The sequence below is a fragment of the Ceratotherium simum genome, chromosome 1, assembly GCF_057802395.1.
Source record: "Ceratotherium simum simum isolate JZ-2026a chromosome 1, ASM5780239v1, whole genome shotgun sequence".
NCBI lineage: Eukaryota > Metazoa > Chordata > Mammalia > Perissodactyla > Rhinocerotidae > Ceratotherium > Ceratotherium simum.
This window is the reverse complement of record NC_141900.1, coordinates 10,271,798-10,291,287: the sequence shown is the minus strand read 5'-3', so window position 1 is coordinate 10,291,287 and position 19,490 is coordinate 10,271,798. Positions and strand designations below refer to the sequence as shown.

Sequence of the window (19,490 nt, the reverse complement as noted above, 5' to 3'; positions counted from 1 at the left end):
GGAGAAGAAGAAACACACCAAACAATCAAATGTCTTTGAACATATAAGTTAAGACAGCAACCTCACAAAACTTGGCCATGATATTCTGACAAGGCATTTCATATGTCTTAGGTTCACGCATTACTATTTCTGGTATGGACAGCAGTGTGTGTGTACACATGCATATCTCCCCTCATTGGACAACAATAAATGAACTAAAAGAATTAAAAATTTAGACAGAAACTCCATCAATTATGAGCGCTTTCTATGCCTATAATCCGTCTCCACAAACTGTTAACTAACATTCCCAAAGCAGTGCTTCTCTGGGCCCAGCCCCCAGAGTTTCAGACTCAGTAGGTTGGAGGGAGGGGGACTGAGAATTTGCATTTTCCAAATTCCCAGCTGATGCTGGTGCTGCTGTTTCCTTACACTGAGAACCGCTGCACACAGTTAGAGAAATCTACAAATGCATCTCTCCAGATGGCCAGAGGGTCCCGTTCAAACTCCCTCCAGGCTTCCACAGCCCAAACTTCTCAAAGAAGCTCTCTGAAGATACTGAATCTGTCTCCTGACCTCCCATGCCCTCCTCAGCCCACTTCAATTTGATGTCTACTTCAGTCTTGCTTCAGAAACTGCCAGCTGGGGTTGCCAAGCCCCTCAAACATCTAAGCAGACCTCTCAACCTCAAGGTACCTTGTTGACCACTTTACGCTCTGGCTTTTGGTAACAGCTCATCTTTCTTGTTTTGCTCTGGGACACCAGTGCATTTACTTATTTTTGGTCTCCTTTGTTGATCCGAGTAGCTCAGTGGTTTCTACATTGTAGCTAGGTTTATCTCCTAAAAATTCCAATGAGATCATATGAATGCCCTGTTCAAATTCCTTAAATTTCTTCCCACTTCTCTTAGGGTTTCTTCTACCTGGATTGTATTACTTACTAGTTATTGTTCACATTGAGGCTTAAAGACTTTCCCTGTGGAAAGCAGTCCTTGCCAATTACACTTTCTAAGAGTGCCTTAAAGTTTGTATTCGTTTACTAGGGCTGCTATGACAAAATGCCACAGACTGGACATCTTAGACAATAGAAATCTATCTTCTCCCAGTTCTGGAGGCTGGGAGTCCAAGCTCAAGGTTATTGGCAGGATTGGTTTCTTCTGAGGCCTTCCTCTTGGCTCGCAGAGGGCCACCTTCTCACTGTCTCACTGTGTCCTCACATGGCATTTTCTCTTTGCGAGCACATCCTTGGTGTCTCTCTGTGTGTATTGACCTCCTTTTATAAAAAACACCAGGCAGATTGGACTAGGGCCCACTCTAAAAAAAAAACCCACCTCATTTTAACTTAATCATCTTTTTAAAGGCCCTGTGTCCAAATACAGTCATATTCTGAGGTTCTGGATATTAGGGCTTCAACAGAGCAAACTTCTGCATTGCAGCTCTTCTTAGAACTGTAGTTAGGTTATTTTTAACTTCCTCCCCTGCTGTGGTGCTCAGTGCTGAATCTGAAGCACCCTCCAGTGTCTGCCCCACAGGAGGGTCAAGGTTAGCTTGTTTCCTATGGAACGCCAGGGTCACGGTCAGGAAAGAGGGATACAACAAACTCAGAGCCAGCTTTCCTTTTGCTTGACTGGAGGTCCCCAGACACAGACTCACCAAACAAAATGTCTGTGATCCACGTGGCTTCACCATGACCTGGCCTCTCCCCATGACTGGGGTTCAGTCCATGGGACAGATGCAGTTCCAAGGCAGAAGAGTCAAAGGATTCAAAGGAAACTGTTCAGAATCTAAAAATCCACTTAATGATCGTGTGAAGTTGATAACCAAGAAGCAGTTCACTCCTCAGTTCACCTTCTCGAGCAGCTAAAAACAAAGAATACAAATAATCAATATTCAGTCCCCTAGTTCAAGTTCTCATTATTGCATCTAACAATGCCAAAGCAAACTTGTATGCAAGACTCAAGGCCAATCTGTTCTTTCTGTTCTGCTGCCCCCTTTGTTCTGCTGCTGGTCAGGCTGACCGAGACATGCTTCCCGACGCACAGGCTGTTGTCCAAGGCTGGACGCCTAGACCTTATACAGCAGTCAGGTAAAATAAATGTGATACAATGTTCCACTTTATTATGAAACATAATCACTACTCCTTGGAAGAAAAAAAAAACCAGAAAGTTTACAGAAATCTGTAAAAGTGGCAAATGTTGTCATTTAAAAAATAGCCACTCAACACATTTTTCCATGTGTCTAATTTTCTATGCATATATTAAAATATGCGTGTATACTTTATGCAAACATACATATTAAACAAAAATGCAAATATGCTATTTACTGATTTTTTCCCAATGTTTTAGCTTTATAGTGATCCTTTTAATTTTGAGAAACCCTTTAGATCCTTTAGATTTCACTCTTATATCTATCTCTTTTATCCATATAGAATTGGTTTTGGTATATGTTGCAATGTGAGAATATAATTATGCTTCTTTTCTTTTTCTCCCTTTTAAAGTAAAAAAAAAGCTTTCTTCCTTTAAAATTCAAAAAAAAAGCATTACTTATTAAAAAGTTCAAGCGATTCAGTAAGCCTTTGAGTAAAATGAGATAGTGATCCATTATTGCTTCTCTCTCCACACTCTAAACCCACACCTCAGAGCTTACCACAGTTTACATTTTTCATGTAGATTTCCAGACACTCTTTCTTTTATGTATCATCAGTAGGGTAGTTATGTATTTCTCTTATCAAATTGATTAATAAATTATACTACAACTTGCTTTTTCATAGTTAACATTTTTGGAGGTCATTTCATGTTACCAAAATAATTTAATTTGTTTCTATATGTTTTTTTTCTTTTGCAAATAATATTGCAACAAATAGTCCTGTGCACATTTCATTTTATGCAAAAGTTACCATGTTTGCAGGACTAAACTGTAAAATTTAAATTATAAATTAAATTTTGACAGAGACTTCCAAACTAGTTCCAGAAAGTTTGTATCAATCTACATTCCCACCAACATATAAGAGTAGTCTTTTTTCCCACATCATCCCCAACTTAGCATATTTAAAATTATCTTCATTTTTTCACAACTAATGGACAAGAAATAGTATCCAGTTTGATTAATTTGCATTCCCATACTTTCCTGTGTATGAAATTTTTCCTTTTTCTGTTTGTATTATTTATTGTATTTATCTTTTTTAAATTGAATGTTCAATTTAAATTGTATTTTCAAATTGTTAGAAGTTTTTATACTCACCTTTTGTTGAGATTAAAATCATTTCCCTGATTTTTTTTTTTTTGTGTGTGTGAGGAAGATCGGCCCTGAGCTAACATCTGCCAATCCTCCTCTTTTTGCTGAGGAAGACTGGCCCTGGGCTAACATGCATGTCCGTCTTCCTCCACTTTATATGGGACGCCGCCACAGCATGGCTTGCCAAGTGGTGCATTGGTGTGTGCCCGGGATCTGAACTGGAGAACCCCAGGCCGCCACAGGGGAGCATGCACTTAACTGCTTGTGACACCGGGCCAGCCCCATTTCCCTGTTTTATTGATGGCAAATACTTTCACGAGCCTGTTGTTGCTTTTTAACCTTTGTTTACAGTAATTTCACTTTTTCTATAGTCCAGCTTCTCAATTTCTTGCCTTGCTTAAGTAGACACACTATAAGTTATAAATATATCTCTACATACTTTTATCAAGAATTTTAAAATTTTGTAATTTAAGTTTAAATCTTTTATCAAGTTGGACTTGAGTCTCTATGTCGTGTACGGACCAATGGTCACATATGGACCTGTAATCAGAGTGGGTTGACCCCTCCTGTCTCTACAGCCTCTCCCCTATTTCTTCATGAAGCAACCCCGGTCAGATTTTTGTCTTCAGCAGCTTCTCCAGTGATCTCCACGTTACCAAATCCGACATTTATACTTCCTTCCTCCACATGCAAACTAATAGCGTCATTTGATGTTGACATTCATCCATCGTTCTTGGAACGCTTTCTTCACTCACTATCTGGAACGCCACTCTTGATTCTCTTAGTGTCTCCTTGGCTCAAACTCTAAATATTAGAACACCCAGGGCTCAGTCCTTGGACTTCTTCTCAGTGTGTGCATTCTCTTCCTATGTGATTTCATCAAGCAAAATGGCTCAGTATTGGCCTGCCTAAAAATATTTATTTTTCCCTAACATTTGGATGATAGTTTGCTCTACATAAATGTATTTCCCACGTCAGAACAGAGCAGGGACTCTGGAGCTAGGCTGTGTGTATTTGAATCTCCTTCCTCCACTTACCAGCTGTGTGACCTTAGGCAAGTTATTTAACATTTTTGTGTCTAAACTACCTTTTCTGAAAAATGGGGGTAATAATAAGTACCCACCTCATCAGGTTGTTAAGAAGATTCAAAGAGGACACATGAAAAGATGTTCAAAATCACTAACTATCAGGGAAATGCAAATCAAAACTACAATGAGATATCACCTCACGCCCGTCAGAATGGCTATAATTAACAAGACAGGAAACAACAAGTGTTGGAGAGGATGTGGAGAGAAGGAAAGTCTCATACACTGCTGGTGGGAGTGCAAACTGGTGCAGCCACTATGGAAAACAGTATGGAGATTCCTCAAAAAATCAAGGATAGAACTACCATATGATCCAGCTATTCCACTGCTGGGTATTTATCCAAAGAACTTGAAAACACCAATTTGTAAAGGTACCTGCACCTCTGTGTTCATTGCAGCGTTATTCACAATAGCCAAGACTTGGAAGCAACCTAAGTGCCCATCAAGGGATGAATGGATAAAGAAGATGTGGTATATATACACAATGGAATACTACTCAGCCATAAGAAAGGATGAAATCCAGCCATTTGTGACAACATGGATGGACATTGAGGGTATAATGCAAAGTGAAATAAGTCAGAGGGAGGAGGTCAAATACCATATGATTTCCTTCATTAAGTAGTAGATAATAACAGCAATAAACAAACACATAGGGACAGAGATTGGATTGGTGGTTACCAGAGGGGAAGGGGGGAGGGAGGAGGGTGAAAGGGATAATTCGGTACATGTGTGTGGTGATGGGTTGTAATTAGTATTTTGGTGGTGAACATGATGTAATCTATGCAGAAATAGAAGTACAATGATGTACACCTGAAATTTTTACAATGTTATAAACCAATGTTACTGCAATAAACAAAAAATTATAAAAAAAAAAGATGACTTAGAAAGTTAAGCATACTGTAAAAAATAAACTTAACCACTTGAGAAACCATAAGGAGATCACAGATCTTCTAAACTATAAGAAGGAAATCACACACAAACACACATACCCCGCATATCCTGAAAAATACATACCTACATAGCAAAAAGACAGAAACCATTAAAAAGAAGAAAGTTACATAAGAAGACACTAGAGAGATCTATTCTGTTAGTTCAATGGAAAAATGATATCAACTTTAATTTATTGAAAGCATTAAAGGCTCTGATTGCATTGAAAAGCAATGCCCAATATGTATTACATGCAAGAAACATATCTAAAACAATGTGACTCAAAAATGTTAAATATAAAAAGAGGGACAAGTGCCTATAATAACATAGCAGCAAAAATAAGTGAAGGATAAAGAGAAATTGACATCAATCTAAGAGTAGGGGGAGTCTTTAAGGCATCCCTATTACATGATACTTTCACAATTATTTTAACTATGACACAAAAACAAAGAGAGCAACAATAATGGAAAAATATAGATCAACTTATGAGTATTAAGGTAAAACTTTTAAAATTACATATAAGAAAATATAATTCAGTCTATTTCAAAAATAAAATACATCATAATCCAAATGGTGAGTGTGCAAGTGTGGTTCACTGTTAGAATAACATAGAAAACATAGTAGGTTGTTTCATTCAAGATGTATGCCAGTTTCCTTAGAGTGAGCACACGTGTACTGAAGAGACTGAACAGCTAAACTTCTACATATTACACATTCCCTATGGGAGAGAGACAGACATGACTAATAATTTTGATGTTAGCTGACAAGACCAACAATTATGAACGTGATGGTGTCTTATCCAGATCTCAGCTGAAATAGTGATTTCCTCAAGTTATCAGGAGTGGAGGCAGCTCTCTGATTCCAAGACCGCTGCTGAGGTGGTGTGATATTGGAGCCAACAGCAGGCTCAGTTTTCCTGATTCTACTGCCTCCTGGCATGGCTAAGGCAGCAGCTGCTTTGGAGGGTCAGTTCTGCACAACTGTTCTGGGAGGATCTGAAGGGCCAAACTAGACCTGGATTCCTGGTTTTGAATACCTACTGCTTGAAGTCATGACATTGGTTTCTATTACCTACAACTGTACTCTGACTGATGAAGACACTAATAAATATAATTCACCATTAAAAAAAAAAAAAGAGGAAACATGCAGAAAGAACTTAGACAAAAGCCAGTGCTAAATATGTTAACTATCATTATTATTTGATGACATTATGTATTAGAATAGCTGATGCTATTCTGTGTCTTGTTACTTTGTAAGTAACCACTTCAAGATTTTCCATTCTGAAAGGTTTTAGGATTTCCTCTTGGAGCATAGAAATTTCACTAGGATAACTTGAGAATCCTTTTTTTTTCTCCCAAAATATATCACCTTGGCACTTGGTAATCCTTTCAATCTGAAAGTCCATGTCTCTTCAGTTCTCGAAATGTTTCAACAATCAATTCTTGTTTTTTTTTTTTTGTGAGGAAGATCAGCTCTGAGCTAACGTCCATGCTAATCCTCCTCTTTTAGCTGAGGAAGACCGGCTCTGAGCTAACATCTATTGCCAATCCTCCTCCTTTTTTTCCCCAAAGCCCCAGTAGATAGTTATATGTGATAGCTGCACATCCTTCTAGTTGCTGTATGTGGGACGCGGCCTCAGCATGGCTGGAGAAGCGGTGCTTCGGTGAGCGCCCGGGATCCCAACCCCAGGCCGCCAGTAGCGGAGTGCGCGCACTTAACCGCTAAGCCACAGGGCGGCCTTGATTTTTGCCTTTTTTCCATTCTGATGGTTCTTCCTACAGAACTCTTATTATGTAGATGTGGAGACTTCATGATCAATGTTCCATGTCACTTACCTCACTTTTCACACAGTTTCCATCTCTCTGTCTTTTTACACTATGTTCTTGAAAGTCTTTCAGCTTAGTTATCCAAATCACAAATTCTTTACTAAATGTTGCCTTTGAATTGTATTCGTTTGGCACTTTTGCTTGTAATTTTCTAAATAACTTAGTTTGCTTCTTTGTATACTATCATGCTCATTTGTAATATAGAATAACACTTTTTTGTGTGTGTGTGTGAGGAAGATCAGCCCTGAGCTAACATCCATGCCAATCCTCCTCTTTTTGCCGAGGAAGACTGGCCCTGGGCTAACATCTGTGCCCATCTTCCTCCACTTTATGTGGGACACTGCCACAGCAGTGCCTGACAAGCACTGCATCAGTCCATGCCCAGGGATCCAAACCCGGACCACCAGCAATGGAGCTCGAGCACTTAACTGCTCCGCCATGGGGCCAGCCCCTAGAATAACACTCTTTAAAGGTACAAATTATATTTTTATTAAAGTCTTCTCTTTTCTGTTGTTAAAGATGAAAGGAGATGACTTTATTCAGGATATTGCAATAAGGAAAATGTTCATTAATGAAGAATGTCTGAGAGAGAAGGAATGGAATCTCGGGTTTTATAAAGACAGGTTAACAAGTGAGTCTTAAGGAAAGATGGAAGCAGGTCTTATCATGGAATATAAGGTGGTCCTTTGAGGTTAGCCATCTCTCAGAACCCAAAAAGGTGGGGAGATTTCTCAACATTTGCTGCTTTCCAAGAGCAAGGGACTCAAGTAATATTCGACATTGTCAGTGTACTAAGTCTGTTGTTTGTTTGTTTGTTTCATCTAATGGTTGAATTTGGTACCTTGCTTTCACACTATTGAGTTACTATAAATGTATGGTAATTCTGTTTTGAGTCCCTGTGTGTATGTGTGTGAAATGAGAGAATGCATATAACATTATATCCTTCAACTATTTTCATTAGTCACATAAATTATCATAGATACTACCACACTTTTTAGCACAAATAATCTGGCAAGCTAGGATTTAAGAATAAATACATACATCAATATTATCATCTACTTCATTACTTAACTTTGCTATGGTTCCTCTTGCTGAACCCATTTTAGTGTTTCTGTGACAGGTGCTATGGTGAACTAGCATCCCAGTGGATCATATAAACACTGAGAATCCTTCTCTCGCTGTTTCTTTTAATTCAAATGGCCACATATTGCTAATGAAGTGGCACAAATGCCAGGAATATAAGTAGAACTTTTGAGGTATGTTTTTAAAATGCAATAGAGGGAAAAAGTTTAAGATTATCGTGTAGAAAGATGGTGAACACACCTCCTACCACAGACACACTGACTCTATATCGATGTATAGAGCAATTCCTCCTGAGGAAGAACTGAGAGCTGAATGAACAGCTTCTACACAACAAATATTGGAAGGACCACACAGAGACTGGTAGGAGAGATGGGAGACAGGGTATTGATAGGAAGCCCACTCTCAGTGCAGTGACCTGCAATAGGGACGGATATCACTGAGGGGGCATATGCACAGTGTCACCCACCCCGGGGCACAGTGAAAAGACAGCAGTTTAAGGGCACCTAGACTATGTGTGAAGGAAATTCATTTACTAACCCTAAAGCATCTGCCGAACAGGCAGAGAACTGCTGGAACTCTCTCCGGGGGTTGGAGGAGCTGGTGAGTGCCATTTTTTGCATTTACCCTCCACCTTGATAGTGCAGGTGGAAGCACGATCCAGGGGCTTTAGCCAGCCTGCCATGGCTCCCCAGCATGCCTTGGGCACCTGGCCCACACCAGCTCCAGCCATCCACCCAAGGAGGCCCTGGTGCAGCACACCTCTGGACCCTCCCTGGCCTGCACCCCACTCCAGCTCCAGCTGGACTGCTAAAGCCACCCAGCACATGCAGTCTACACAGGGGATGCTCCTACACAAAGTCACTCCTTCAAGACTGGGAGAGGAAGCCATTATACCTAATTCATAAAAACAAACACAGAAAGTCAAACAAAATGAAGAGACAGAGGAATATGTTACAAATGAAATAACAAAGTAAAATTCCAGGAAAAATCCCCTAATGAAATGAAGATAAGTAATTTACCTGATAAGGAGTTCAAAGTAATGATTATAAAGATGCTCACTGAACTCAGAGGAATAGTTGAAGAACATGGTGAGAACTTCAACAAAGAGTTAGACAATATAAGAAAGAACCAATCAGAGATGAAGAATACAATACCTAAAATAACAGATACAGTAGAGGGAATCACAGCAGATTAGATGATACAGAAGAATAGGTCAGCAATCTGGAAGACAGAATAGTGGATATCACCCAATCGAAACAGCAAAAAAAAAAAAAAGAATAAAAATAAATGACACTAGCTTAAGTGACCCATAGGACAACATCAAGCTTACCAACATCCACATTATCAGGGTCCCAGAAGGAGAAGAGAAGGAGAAAGGGTCAAGAAACTTATCTGAGGAAATAACAGTTGAAAACTTCCTTAATCTGGGGAAGGAAACAGATATCCAGGTCCAGGAAGACAGAGAGTCTCAAACAAGATGAACACAAAGAGATCTACACCAAGACATATTCTCATTAAAATGGCAAAAGTTAAAGATAAAAAGAGACTTTAAAGGCAGTGAGAGAAAAACGACTAGTCACATACAAGGAAAACTCATAAGACAATTAGCTGATTTTTCAGCAAAAACTTTGCAGGCCACGAGGGAGTGGCAAGGATATATTTAAAGTGCTGAAATAAAAAATCTTACAACTTAGATTACTCTACCTGGCAAGGTTGTCATTCAGAATTAAAGGAGAGATAAAGACTTTCTCAGACAAGCAAAAACTAAAGGAGTTCATCACCACTAAATTGGCCTTACAAGAAAGGGTCTTCTTTAAGTGGAAAAGAAAAAGCCATAACTAGAAATAAGAAAATACAAGAAAGAAAAAATCTCACTGATAAAGGCAAATATATAGTAAAAGCAGTGGATCAGCAACTTAAAAAGCTAGTATGAAGATTAAAAGACAAAAGCCAGTAAAATCAACTATAACTACAATAAGTAGTTAATGGAAACACAAAATAAAAAGATGTAAAATATAGTATCAAAAACATAAAACATGAGGGGGGGAATAAAACTGTAGTCTTTTAGAATGCATTCCCACTTAAGTGACTATCAGCTTAACATAGACTGCTATTATATAGGTAGATATATACAAACCTCATGGTAACCACAAACCAAAACCTACAATAGATACAAAATAAAATAAAGAGAAAGGAACTCAAACATAACATTAAAGAAAACCATCAAACCACAAGGGAAGAGACCAAGAGAAGAAGAAAGGAACAGAGAAGAACTACAAAAACAACCAGAAAACAATTAACAATTGGCAATAAGTACATACCTATCAATAATTACTTTGAATATAAATGGATTAAATGCTACAATCAAAAGACATAGAATGGCTGAATGGATTAGAAAACAAGCTCCATCTATATGCTGCCTACAGGAGACTTACTTCAGATCTAAACACACACACTAAAAGTGAAAAGACAGAAAAAGATGTTTCATGCAAATGGAAAAGAAAAGAAAGCTTGGGTAGCAATACTTATATCAGACAAAATAGACTTTAAAACAAAAAAATGCAAAAAACAAGACAAAGAAGGGCATTACATAATGATGAAGGGGTCAATCCAAGAAAATGATATAACATTTGTAAATATGTATGCACTCAATATAGGAGCACCTAAATATATAAAGCAAATATAAACAGACATAAAGGGAGAAATTGACATGAATGCAATAATAGTGGGGACTTTAATACCCCATTAACATCAATGGATAGATCATCTAGACAGAAAATCAATAAGGAAGCATTAGCCTTAAATGACACAGTAGACTAGATGAACTTAGTAGATAAATACAGAACATTCCATCCCAAAACTGCAGAATACAAATTGTATTCAAGTGCACGATACATTCTCCAGGATAGGTCACGTTAGACCACTGTTTTGTGGTCTTGGACTTGTTTTAGTCTCAATAAATTTAAGAAGACTGAAATCACATCAAACATCTTTTCTGACCACAATGGTATGAAACTAGAAATCAATTACAAAAATAAAACTGGAAAATGCAAATACATGGAGACTAAATATGCTACTAAATGACCAATAGGAAGAAATCAATGAGGAAATCAATAAACACCTTGAGACAAATGAAAATGAAGACACAACTTTCCAAAATCTACTGGATTCAGCAAAAGCAGTTCTCACAGGGAAGTTCAGAGCAATACAGGTGTACTTAAAAAATCAAGAAAAATCTCATATAAACAATGTAACTTTATACCTAAAGGAACTAGAAAAAGAAGAAAAAACAAAGACCAAAGTTAGTAGAAGGAAGGAAATAATAAAGACCAGAGGTGAAATAAATAAAATATAGACTAAAAAAAAAAAATAGAGATCAATGAAATTAAAAGCTGCTTCTTTGAAAAGATAAACAAAATCGATAAACCTGTAGCCAGACACGTCAAGAAAAAGAGAGGACCCAAATAAATAAAATCAGAAATGAAAGAGGGGAAGTTACAACTGACACCACGGAAATAAAAAAGATCATCAGAGACTGCTATGAACAATTACATGCTAACAAATTGGAAAACCTAGAAGAAATGGATAAATTCCTAGAAACACACAACCTTCCAAAACTGAATCACGGAGAAATAGAAAATCCAAATAGACTGATTACAAGTAATGAAATTGAATCAATAATTTAAAAATTCCCAAAAAACAGTCTAGGATCAGATGGCTTCATAGCTGAATTCTACCACATATTTAAAGAGGAGTTATTACCTGTCTTTTTCAAGTTATTACAAAAAAAAATGAAGAGGAAGGAATGCTTCCAAACTCAGTTTATGAGGCTAGCATAACCTTGATACCAAAACCAGACAAAGACACTATACACACACAAAAATTATAGGCCAATATTGATGATAAACATAGATGCAAAAATCCTCAACAAAATATTAGCAAACCAAATTCAACAATACCTTCAAAAGATCATACCCCACGGTTAAGTGGGATTTATTCCAGGGATGCAAAGATAGTTCAACACCTGCAAATCAATCAATCTGATACACCACATTAACAAAATGAAATATAAAAATCATATGATTATCTCCAAAGATATAGAAAGAGCATTTGACAAAATTAACATCCATTTATAGTAAAAACTCATGGGTAAAGAGAGAAAGTACCTCAACATAATAAAAGCCACATATGACAAAACCACAGCTAACCTTACACTTAATGATGAAAAGCTTTCAGCTTTTCCTCTAAGATAGGAAACAAGACAAGGATGCCAACTCCTTCCACTATTTTTCAACATATTATTAGAAGTCCTAGCCACAGCAATCAGACAAGAAAAAGAAATAAAAGGCATCCAAATTGGAAAGAAAGAAGTAAAACTGTCGCTATTTGCAGATGACATGATACTATATATAGAAAACTCTAAAGATCCCACCAAAAATAACTATTAGAACTAATAAATAAATTTGGTAAAGTTGCAGGATACAAAATTAATGTATAGAAAAGGGTGGAATTTCTATATACTAATAGTGAGCTATCAGAAAGAGAAATTAAGAAAACAATTCAATTTACAATTACACAAAAAAGAATAAAATACCTAGGAATAAATTTAACCAAAGCAGTGAAAGACCTGTACTCTGAAAACGAAAGACATTGATGAAAGAAATTGAAGATGACACAAATAAATAGAAAGATATACCATGATCATGAATTTGAAAAATTAATATTGTTAAAATGTCCATACTACCCAAAGCAATCTATGGATTCAATGCAATCTCCATCAAAATACTAATAGCGTTTTTCATGGAACTAGAACAAAGGATTCTAAAATTTGTGTGAAACCACAAAAGACCCTGAATAGCCAAAGCAATCTTGAAAAAGAAGAACAAAGTGGTAGATATCATGCTCCCTGCTTTCAAACTATACTACAAAGCTATGGTAATGAAAACAGTATGGTACTGGCACAAAAACAGACACATAGATCAATGGAATAAAATAGACAGTCCAGAAAAAACAAACACACTTATATGTCAATTAATCTTTGACAAAGGAGGCAAGAATATACAATGAGGAAAAGACAATTTCTTCAATAGGTGGTGTTGGGAAAGCTGGACAGCTACATACAAAAAAAAAAATGAAATTGGACTACTGTCTTACACTATATACAAAAACAATTTCAAAATGGAATGAAGACTTAAGTGTAAGATCTGAAACCATAAAAATTCTAGAAGGAAAAATAGGCAGTCAGCCCCTTGACATTGGTCTTAGCAATATGTTTTTGGACCAGTCTCTTCAGGTAAGGGCAACAAAAGCAAAAATAAATAAATAAGTTTACATCAAACTGAAAAGCTTTTGCACAGTGAAGGAAACCATCAACAAAACAAAAAGGCAACCTACCAAATGGGAGAAGATATTTCCAAGTGATATATCCAATAAGGGGTTAATATCCCAAATATATAAAGAACTTACACAACTTGATATAAAATAAAAACAAACAACCCAATTGAAAAATGGGCAGAGGACTTGAATAGACATTTTTCCAAAGACATACAGATAGCCAATAGGTACGTAAAAAGACATTCAATATCACTAACTAGGAAAATGCAAATCAAAACCACAACGTGATATTACCTCACACCTGTCAGAATGACCATTATCAAAAAGACCAAAAATAACAAGTTTTGACAAGGACATGGAGAAAGGGGAACCTTCGTATGTTGCTGGTGGGAATGTAAATTGGAGCAGCCATTATGGAAAACAGTATGGAAGATCCTCCATAAATAAATAAATTTAAATCCTCCATAAATAATAAAATTAAAAATAGAACTACCATACAATCCAGCAATTCTACTTCTGGATATTTATTCAAAAAAACCCCAAAACAGTAATTTGAAAAAATATATGCACTCCCATGTTCATTGCAGCATTATGTACAACAGCCAAGATGTGGAAGCAACCTAAGGGTCCATCAATAGATGAATTAATAAAGAAGATGTGTTATACATATATACAATGGAATATTATTTGACCATAAAAAAGAATGGAGTCTTGCCATTTGCAACAACATGGGTGGACCTAGTGGGTTATGTTATTTCAAATATGTTAGACAGAGAAAGACAAATACTATATGATTTCACTTAAATGCAAAATCTAAAAAACAAAACAAACAAGTAAAAAAACAAAACAGAAACAGATTCATAGATACAGGAAACAAACTGGTGGCTACCAGAGGGGGAAGCTGTTGGGGGTGTGCAAAATAGGTGAAAGGGATTAAGTAGTACAAAATTCCAGTCTTAAAATAAATGTCATGGGCATAAGGGATTTAGTCAATAATATTGTAAAAACTTGTATGGTGATAGATGATAACTAGACTTATCATGGTGATAATTTCAAAGTGTATATAAATATCCAATCACTATGATGTGCACCTGAAACTAATAGGATACTGTATTTTAATTGTACTTCAAAAATAGTAATAAATAAAAATAAATGCAGCAGATAGCCATATACAGGGTCTCATTAGTAGTCATTCATCAAACTAATTGCAAGAATTCAGTATGTGTACATACTGGTCCAATTTGGTTTTGAGATCATTTTAATAGTCAAATAAAGAGGAACAAAGATCTCAGGGACTCATCCTGCCTTACTCCCGCCACCCCCACCTACAATTTGCAAGATAGAGATCCCAGAGGTTTCTGAATGTGGCTAATCTCACAGCAGTTTTAAGGGATAGACTTTCTAAAACATGAGGGCCAGAAGCATACTGTGTGTAAATGTTTGCAGATGAGTGTCCCATAATTAGTCTTTGGAAGTAAGTTACAGAAATCTAAGGGAGATAGAGTCCTATAAAATCTTGAGTTAGCTCAGTCTCTATTTGGATTGTGGTAATTAACCCCATCCTATCTGTTGTAAGAAAACACCTTATAAATCTCTATAATTTTTCTAAAATAATGTATAGTATTTAGTGAAAAAATTACAAACCATTACCATAGGATCAAATGAATACAAAAGAAGTACAAAAAACAATTTCAGAGAAACAATTTTAGAGGCAGTCTAGTTATTGGAGTTTTCAAAGAAGCATTTTAAAAAGCTATGTATGTATATTCAAAAAATAGAAAAAATATTTTAAAAATACATTAAAAAATATATAGCTTACAAGCTAATGGAGAGAAATGTTGCATAAAAAATCTTTTGATTAATCCAAAACAAAGAAAGAAAAAAGAAAAAAAAGAAACATAGAGAAGCGGTTTGAATAGAAAATAAATGCAAGAAAGAAAAAATGTATATATATATGTATATATCAGTAAATTTATTAAATGAAAATGTCTAAATATTTTGATTAAAAGACTAAGACTGTCATACTGGATAAAAAAGTGACCATATGTTGCTTACAAGAGACACATTTTTTTTTTTATTGCCGTAACATTGGTTTATAACACTATATAAATTTCAAGTATACACCGTTATATTTCAATTTCTGTATAGATTACATTATGTTCACCACCCAAAGACTAATTACAAGCTATCACCACACACATGTGCCTAATCACCTCATTCACCCTCCTCGCTCCCAACTTCCCCTCTGGTAACCAACAATCCAATCTCTGTCTCTATATGATTGTTTGTTGTTGTTTCTTTTAATATAAAGATGTAAGTTTAAGTAAAAGTAAGTTTAAACTAAAGAAAAACTATCACACAAAACTATTCAAAAGAAAGCTTATATTGCTCTACCAGTGCCCATATACGTACATACATACATATAACATATAAAATACGACATATAATGAGTCAATGACATAAAAATTTGGAATGTAACTAAATATTTGCTTTGAACAAAGTTTATAGTCTTTAATATAATATTAGAAACTGAAGAAGGCTAAAATTTAATTATCTAAGTGTCATACAATCTAACAAAACTGAAATCAGAAGAAAAAGAAAATATGAATAGGCCTACTTCCTTTAAAGTATTAAATCTAGAGTTGAAAATCTATCCATTGAATGTAGAAATCTACAGGCCAGATGACCTCACTGGTAACTTCTTACAAGCATTTAAAAAAAAATTCTATAACAAAATGTTATAGAAATGAAAATGAGGGACAGCTCTGCATTTTATGAGGCTGGAATAAACTTGATACCAGAACTTAAAAAAGACATAAAAGGAAAGAAAAATTGCAACTCAATCTCTATTAGGAACATAGAAGCAAAGCAAATATATATAAAATATCAGAAGTCAAATTCAGCAATATGAGTAAAGGATAACATATCATGACCAAGTCGGGTTTATTCCAGAAAAGCTAGGTGGACCAACAGTTGAAATTCAGTGAGTTTAGTTCTACATTAACAACACAATACAATACAATAAAATACAATACAAAGTGCTTTTGGGTTTATAATAAATGTTGCATTTGATTTATAGTTCTCTGTTATGGTTTCTTGCATGCTCATACTAGATTTTCAACTGTTATGTATTTATGTCTTAGCCTTTTCCTTGAGAAAATTATTTTCAAAATTTTGCTGCTAATTAAAATCTTAAAAGTCATTTGAAATATCTTTATATTTCAAAAAATATATCTTACATGAAATAGTACTTTACAATTTAGTTTTTTTACATTAGGACTCAGAATTCAAATGGAATAGTAAATGGTTGAGAACAAAGAGTTTTGGAAAAAAATTAGAAATATGTGTGAATATTGGGAAAGGACGGTTGGTCTACCATATATCAAACTATGTTAAAGAGTTATGGCAATAAAAACAGTGTGGTATTGGCACAGATATAGGCAAGTGGATCAACTAAACAGAATAAGAGATCCTGATGAATTAAAGGCAAAAGGAGAAAAAAGTTAACGTGTTAGGACAATGGGCTTATCAACTTGAACAGGAAACTTTTTCTTAAACATAATTTCAAAGGCGGAAGTACTAAACTAAACTTAAAAAATAAAAGTAGCTAAACTTACTAAAACAAAAAGATATCATACATAAAGTAAAAGACAATCAATAGATTGGAAAAACCATCCATGATGTAAACATATGTAAACATCTTCACATAAATCATAGAAAAGACATCTACTTAGACTATACAAAGAAATGTCCCCCAAAATCAAACTAAATACCATATTTCCTTTCCTCTCATCTGTTCAAGTCTAAACCCCTTAAGGCATTCATTTGTCTTATGTCCCCATTTCTGACCCCTCTCCCCAGCACCTGAGACCGTTCCAATGATTCCTATGGAATTTATGGTGCATTATCAGCAAAATCTCCTATATCCTCACCCTATTCTCTGAATGTTCCATTCACCTCCTTGATCCAATAGAACATTGACGAGTTCCTACTTTGCTTCTCAAATATTGGCTGTCTCTTTTTTCTTCCTTCTTATAACCTTCATGCCACTAAGCCTGGAAATGGAGACGGTGTCCTTCTTCATGCTTGCTTTCATTTCAGACGTCTTTCTCTTCTTGCTCCAAAAATGAGACAAAAGAAAACAGAAACAGGACTGAGTATAATGTTATTATATTACATCACTTGAAACCCTTCACTGTGCCTCTTCTCCACCAACACAAATGGCATCCCCATAATTTCTCTGGATCACTAATCCTATTTAATTCTTGGTGATTTCAATCCCCAACGCTCAGGCCTCTCAGTTCCTTGTCATATTCCTCTCCTCAAATGAGTTTGCTTTCTTCCCTACCTCAGTCATCATTTCCATGATCTTAACTGAGTTCTTTTCATCACTGCAACTCCTTCTTAACTTTAATTTTGTGCATCCTGCTCTATGAACTCCTCCTATTTTTTCCAGCTACTCCCTCTAGTACTCTGAATTCAACAATCTTTCAACCCATGGGAACCTCCATGGTACTGATCCTACCAACAGCGTCCTCTGGCCATTACTCTTTTGATGGATCCACTCACCTTCTCACTTGGCTTACATTCCACAGTCGATCACTATAATCATTCTTTGTCATGATCATGTGGCAACACTACAGCCTGGCTTGATCCAGTCTGTGACCACTCCTCCCTTGAGCCTCTGTGCTGAATGACTGGAGGACAAGAGACAACCCAAACTAGCATTCTTGCACCAAACTCATGGTCATCAACCTCAATTATCATGTGATAAGACCTTAATAGATTCCCTCTCCCTTTGCATTTTATATGCTTTATATTAAACATATGTTGGATTTTGTCAAATGCTTTTCCAGTATCTATTGATTTGATCATGTGTTTTTCTTTTTTAGCCTGTTGAGGTGATAGATTACCTTAATTGATTTGCAAATGTCAAATCAGCCTTGCATACCTGGGATAAATCCCATTTGGTCGCAGTGTATAATACCTTTTTTTTTTTCCTGGTGAGGAAGATTGTCGCTAAGCTAAGATCTGTGCCAGTCTTTCTCTATTTTGTATGTGGGATGCTGCCACAGCATGGCATGGTGAGTGGTGTGTAGGTCTGCACCCAGGATCCAAACTCGTGAACCCCAGGCCGCCAAAGTGGAGCGCACCAACTTAACCACTATGCCACTGGGCTGGCCCTGTATAACACATTTTATACATTGTTGGATTCAGTTTTCTAATATTTTCCTAAGGATTTCTACATCTATATCAATGAGAGATATCAGTCTGTAGTTTTCTTTTCTTGTAATATCTTTACCTGGTTTTGGTGTTAGACTAATGCTGGCTCTCACAGAATAAGTTAGGAAATAATACCTTCTGCTTCAAGCTTTTGGAAGAGACTGTAGAGAATTGGTATAATTTCTTCCTTAAATTTTTGTTATAATTAACCAGTGAACTTATCTGTGGCTGGTGCTTTCTGTTTGGGAAGATAATTTATTATTGGTTCAATTTATGTGATAGATACAGGCCTATTCATATTGTCTATTACTTCTTGTGTGAGTTTGGCAAACTGTTTCTTTTAAAAAGCCTGTTCATTTCATCTAGATTATCAAATTTGTGGGTATAGAGTTGTTCAAAGTATTCTGTATTACCATGTGGAGTGATGCCCTGTCTTTCATTTCTGATATTAGGAATTTTTGTCCCCTCTTTTTTTTTTGGTGAGGAAGATCAGCCCTGAGCTAACATCCATTGCCAATCCTCCTCTTTTTGCTTAAGAAGATTGGCCCTGGGCTAATATCTGTGCCCATCTTCCTCTACTTAATATGTGGGACACCTGCCACAGCATGGCTTGATAAGTGCATAGGTCTGTGCCCAGAATCTGAACCCACAAACCCTGGGCTGCTGAAATGGAAGAGGTTGAAGAAAGAAACAACAAACTGTACATCAGTCGCTCTTTATTCTTGTAGACAATACCTGGGAATTGCTACGTAGTGAATTGCTTAGATGCTGCCACATGAAACAAAGGCCTGTCACGACCTCCC

The 19,490-nt window shown here is 36.2% G+C and overlaps 1 long non-coding RNA gene across 1 annotated transcript; it reads right to left on the bottom strand.

The window, feature by feature from the left end:
- Positions 1–1,183: 1,183 nt before the first annotated feature.
- LOC147918131 (uncharacterized) lies at positions 1,184–18,150 on the bottom strand. Its single transcript, XR_015553013.1, has 3 exons — positions 18,034–18,150; positions 17,397–17,578; positions 1,184–1,835 (listed from the first exon to the last, which is right to left on the bottom strand). It is a non-coding gene; the product is annotated as an uncharacterized LOC147918131 (long non-coding RNA).
- Between the last annotated feature and the right edge of the window lie 1,340 nt (positions 18,151–19,490).